Here is a 5,444-nt window from a genome sequence, read left to right on the forward strand (position 1 = left end):
ACTCATTTCTTCTTTTTGGGCATTTTTCTAAGTTTTTCTGGTTACTCATTTCTTCTTTTTGGGCATTTTTCTAAGTTTTTCTGGTTACTCATTTCTCATTTTCGGGCATTTTTCTAAGTTTTTCTAGTTACTGATTTCTTCTTTTTGGGCATTTTTCTAAGTTTTTCTAGTTACTCATTTCTTCTTTTTGGGCATTTTTCTAAGTTTTTCTGGTTACTCATTTCTCATTTTCGGGCATTTTTCTAAGTTTTTCTAGTTACTGATTTCTTCTTTTTGGGCATTTTTCTAAGTTTTTCTGGTTACTCATTTCTTCTTTTTCGGCATTTTTCTAAGTTTTTCTGGTTACTCATTTCTTCTTTTTGGGCATTTTTCTAAGTTTTTCTGGTTACTCATTTCTCATTTTCGGGCATTTTTCTAAGTTTTTCTAGTTACTGATTTCTTCTTTTTGGGCATTTTTCTAAGTTTTTCTGGTTACTCATTTCTTATTTTTGGGCATTTTTCTAAGTTTTTCTAGTTACTGATTTCTTCTTTTTGGGCATTTTTCTAAGTTTTTCTGGTTACTCATTTCTCATTTTCGGGCATTTTTCTAAGTTTTTCTGGTTACTCATTTCTCATTTTCGGGCATTTTTCTAAGTTTTTCTGGTTACTCATTTCTCGTTTTCGGGCATTTTTCTAAGTTTTTCTGGTTACTGGTTTCTTCTTTTTGGGCATTTTTTCTAAGTTTTTCTGGTTACTGATTTCCCAACGTTGGAAATGCATGAAACTCGGCCTGAACACGGTGGCAGGGTCCGCTCTCGAAGGCGAGACCTTCGGCAGAACCACCGGGTCAAATCCGGCTGGGCTAGCCGGCCTCGAGCACTCAAAGTCGGCACGAGCAGTCAAGTTCGCTCCCATCACAGTCTGGACCCTAAAAAAGTCTAAGTGTCACTGGTGACTGATTTGTACTGACTGAATAAAATTCTAAGTGTCGTTGGTTACTGATTTGTAACCACCGGGTCAAATCCGGCCGGGCTAGCCGGCCTCGAGCACTCAAAGTCGGTATGAGCAGTCAAGTTCGCTCCCATCACAGTCTGGACCCTAAAAAATTCTAAGTGTCACTGGTTACTGATTTGTACTGACTCAAAAAAATTCTAAGTGTCGATGGTTACTGATTTGTACTGACTGAAATAAATTCTAAGTGACGTTGTTTACTGATTTGTAACCACCGGGTCAAATCCGGCCGGGCTAGCCGGCCTCGAGCACTCAAAGTCGGTATGAGCAGTCAAGTTCGCTCCCATCACAGTTTGGACCACTTGCCGACTTGGGAAATGCACGAAAATCGGCCCGAACGCGGGGGCCGGTCCGCTCTCAAAGTCGAGACCTTCGGCTGAACCACCGGGTCAAATCCGGCTGGGCTAGCCGGCCCCGAGCACGCAAAACCGGTATGAGCAGTCAAGTTCGCTCCCATCACAGTTTGGATCCTAAAAAATTCTAAGTGTCACTGGTTACTGATTTGTACTGACTGAATAAAATTCTAAGTGTCGATGGTTACTGATTTGTACTGACTGAAATAAATTCTAAGTGACGTTGTTTACTGATTTGTAACCACCGGGTCAAATCCGGCCGGGCTAGCCGGCCTCGAGCACTCAAAGTCGGTATGAGCAGTCAAGTTCGCTCCCATCACAGTCTGGACCCTAAAAAATCTAAGTGTCACTGGTTACTGATTTGTACTGAGCCTAAAAAATTCTAAGTGTCACTGGTTACTGATTTGTACTGACTCTAAAAAATTCTAAGTGTCGTTGGTTACTGATTTGTACTGACTGGAAAAAATTCTAAGTGTCACTGGTTACTGATTTGTACTGCCTCAAAAAAAATCTAAGTGTCACTGGTTACTGATTTGTACTGACTCAAAAAAATTCTAAGTGTCACTGGTTACTGATTTGTACTGACTGGAAAAAATTCTAAGTGTCGTTGGTTACTGATTTGTACTGCATCAAAAAAATTCTAAGTGTCACTGGTTACTGATTTGTACTGACTGAACAAAATTCTAAGTGTCACTGGTTACTGATTTGTAACCACCGGGTCAAATCCGGCCGGGCTAGCCGGCCTCGAGCACTCAAAGTCGGTATGAGCAGTCAAGTTCGCTCCCATCACAGTTTGGACCCTAAAAAAAGTCTAAGTGTCACTGGTTACTGATTTGTACTGAGCCTAAAAAATTCTAAGTGTCACTGGTTACTGATTTGTACTGACTCTAAAAAATTCTAAGTGTCGTTGGTTACTGATTTGTAACCACCGGGTCAAATCCGGCCGGGCTAGCCGGCCTCGAGCACTCAAAGTCGGTATGAGCAGTCAGGTTCGCTCCCATCACAGTTTGGACCACTTGCCGACTTGGGAAATGCACGAAAATCGGCCCCAACGCGGGGGCCGGTCCGCTCTCAAAGTCGAGACCTTCGGCTGAACCACCGGGTCAAATCCGGCCGGGCTAGCCGGCCTCGAGCACTCAAAGTCGGTATGAGCAGTCAGGTTCGCTCCCATCACAGTTTGGACCACTTGCCGACTTGGGAAATGCACGAAAATCGGCCCGAACGCGGGGGCCGGTCCGCTCTCAAAGTCGAGACCTTCGGCTGAACCACCGGGTCAAATCCGGCTGGGCTAGCCGCCCCCGAGCGCTCAAAGTCGGTATGAGCAGTCAAGTTCGGTCCCATCACAGTCTGGACCACTTGCCGACGTTGGAAATGCACGAAATTCACCCTGAACGCGGGGGCCGGTCCGCTCCCGAAGGCGGGACACTCACCCTAAGCCTGGCCCCACCGCCGGCCAACACACCCTTCAAAATCACACCCATCCGACAATGCTACTCAAAAAGGATCCAAATTCAGAAACACCCCCTTCAAAAGGCACTCCGTCCCCGGCCACACTACCGGGGCATGCTCCCCTGGGCGATAATTAAGCCCCCACGACTAATTGAAGCCAACCACAGCCGCAACTCGAAAGGAGAAGTCAGTAACCAATTCAAAAATGCACTTGGTTACTGACTTCTACACACTCAAAAAAATTCTAAGTGTCGTTGGTTACTGATTTGTACTGAGCCTAAAAAATTCTAAGTGTCACTGGTTACTGATTTGTACTGAGCCTAAAAAATTCTAAGTGTCACTGGTTACTGATTTGTACTGACTCAAAAAAATTCTAAGTGTCGTTGGTTACTGATTTGTACTGACTGGAAAAAATTCTAAGTGTCACTGGTTACTGATTTGTACTGCCTCAAAAAAATTCTAAGTGTCACTGGTTACTGATTTGTACTGACTCTAAAAAATTCTAAGTGTCCTTGGTTACTGATTTGTACTGCATCAAAAAAATTCTAAGTGTCGTTGGTTACTGATTTGTACTGCATCAAAAAAATTCTAAGTGTCACTGGTTACTGATTTGTACTGACTCTAAAAAATTCTAAGTGTCGTTGGTTACTGATTTGTACTGAGCCTAAAAAATTCTAAGTGTCACTGGTTACTGATTTGTACTGCCTCGAAAAAATTCTAAGTGTTACTGGTTACTGATTTGTACTGACTGGAAAAAATTCTAAGTGTCGTTGGTTACTGATTTGTACTGACTGGAAAAAATTCTAAGTGTCACTGGTTACTGATTTGTACTGACTCAAAAAAATTCTAAGTGTCACTGGTTACTGATTTGTACTGCCTCAAAAAAATTCTAAGTGTCGTTGGTTACTGATTTGTACTGCCTCGAAAAATTTCTAAGTGTCACTGGTTACTGATTTGTACTGACTGGAAAAAATTCTAAGTGTCGTTGGTTACTGATTTGTACTGACTGAATAAAATTCTAAGTGTCACTGGTTACTGATTTGTACTGCCTCAAAAAAATTCTAAGTGTCACTGGTTACTGATTTGTACTGACTCAAAAAAATTCTAAGTGTCGTTGGTTACTGATTTGTACTGAGCCTAAAAAATTCTAAGTGTCACTGGTTACTGATTTGTACTGAGCCTAAAAAATTCTAAGTGTCACTGGTTACTGATTTGTACTGACTCAAAAAAATTCTAAGTGTCGTTGGTTACTGATTTGTACTGACTGGAAAAAATTCTAAGTGTCACTGGTTACTGATTTGTACTGCCTCAAAAAAATTCTAAGTGTCACTGGTTACTGATTTGTACTGACTCTAAAAAATTCTAAGTGTCCTTGGTTACTGATTTGTACTGCATCAAAAAAATTCTAAGTGTCGTTGGTTACTGATTTGTACTGCATCAAAAAAATTCTAAGTGTCACTGGTTACTGATTTGTACTGACTCTAAAAAATTCTAAGTGTCGTTGGTTACTGATTTGTACTGAGCCTAAAAAATTCTAAGTGTCACTGGTTACTGATTTGTACTGCCTCGAAAAAATTCTAAGTGTCACTGGTTACTGATTTGTACTGACTGGAAAAAATTCTAAGTGTCGTTGGTTACTGATTTGTACTGACTCAAAAAAATTCTAAGTGTCGTTGGTTACTGATTTGTACTGAGCCTAAAAAATTCTAAGTGTCACTGGTTACTGATTTGTACTGCCTCGAAAAAATTCTAAGTGTCACTGGTTACTGATTTGTAACCACCGGGTCAAATCCGGCCGGGCTAGCCGGCCTCGAGCACTCAAAGTCGGTATGAGCAGTCAAGTTCGCTCCCATCACAGTTTGGACCCTAAAAAATCTAAGTGTCACTGGTTACTGATTTGTACTGACTCAAAAAAATTCTAAGTGTCACTGGTTACTGATTTGTACTGACTGGAAAAAATTCTAAGTGTCGTTGGTTACTGATTTGTACTGCATCAAAAAAATTCTAAGTGTCACTGGTTACTGATTTGTACTGACTCAAAAAAATTCTAAGTGTCGTTGGTTACTGATTTGTACTGAGCCTAAAAAATTCTAAGTGTCACTGGTTACTGATTTGTACTGCCTCGAAAAAATTCTAAGTGTCACTGGTTACTGATTTGTAACCACCGGGTCAAATCCGGCTGGGCTAGCCGGCCTCGAGCACTCAAAGTCGGTATGAGCAGTCAAGTTCGCTCCCATCACAGTTTGGACCCTAAAAAATCTAAGTGTCACTGGTTACTGATTTGTACTGAGCCTAAAAAATTCTAAGTGTCACTGGTTACTGATTTGTACTGAGCCTAAAAAATTCTAAGTGTCCTTGGTTACTGATTTGTACTGACTGGAAAAAATTCTAAGTGTCGTTGGTTACTGATTTGTACTGCATCAAAAAAATTCTAAGTGTCACTGGTTACTGATTTGTACTGACTCAAAAAAATTCTAAGTGTCGTTGGTTACTGATTTGTACTGCCTCAAAAAAATTCTAAGTGTTCTTGGTTACTGATTTGTACTGAGCCTAAAAAATTCTAAGTGTCACTGGTTACTGATTTGTACTGAGCCTAAAAAATTCTAAGTGTCACTGGTTACTGATTTGTACTGACTCTAAAAAATTCTAAGT

The sequence above is a fragment of the Chiloscyllium plagiosum genome, unplaced genomic scaffold (assembly GCF_037043375.1).
Source record: "Chiloscyllium plagiosum isolate Xiang-an unplaced genomic scaffold, Cpla_swu_hap1 HiC_scaffold_202, whole genome shotgun sequence".
NCBI classification, from domain to species: domain Eukaryota; kingdom Metazoa; phylum Chordata; class Chondrichthyes; order Orectolobiformes; family Hemiscylliidae; genus Chiloscyllium; species Chiloscyllium plagiosum.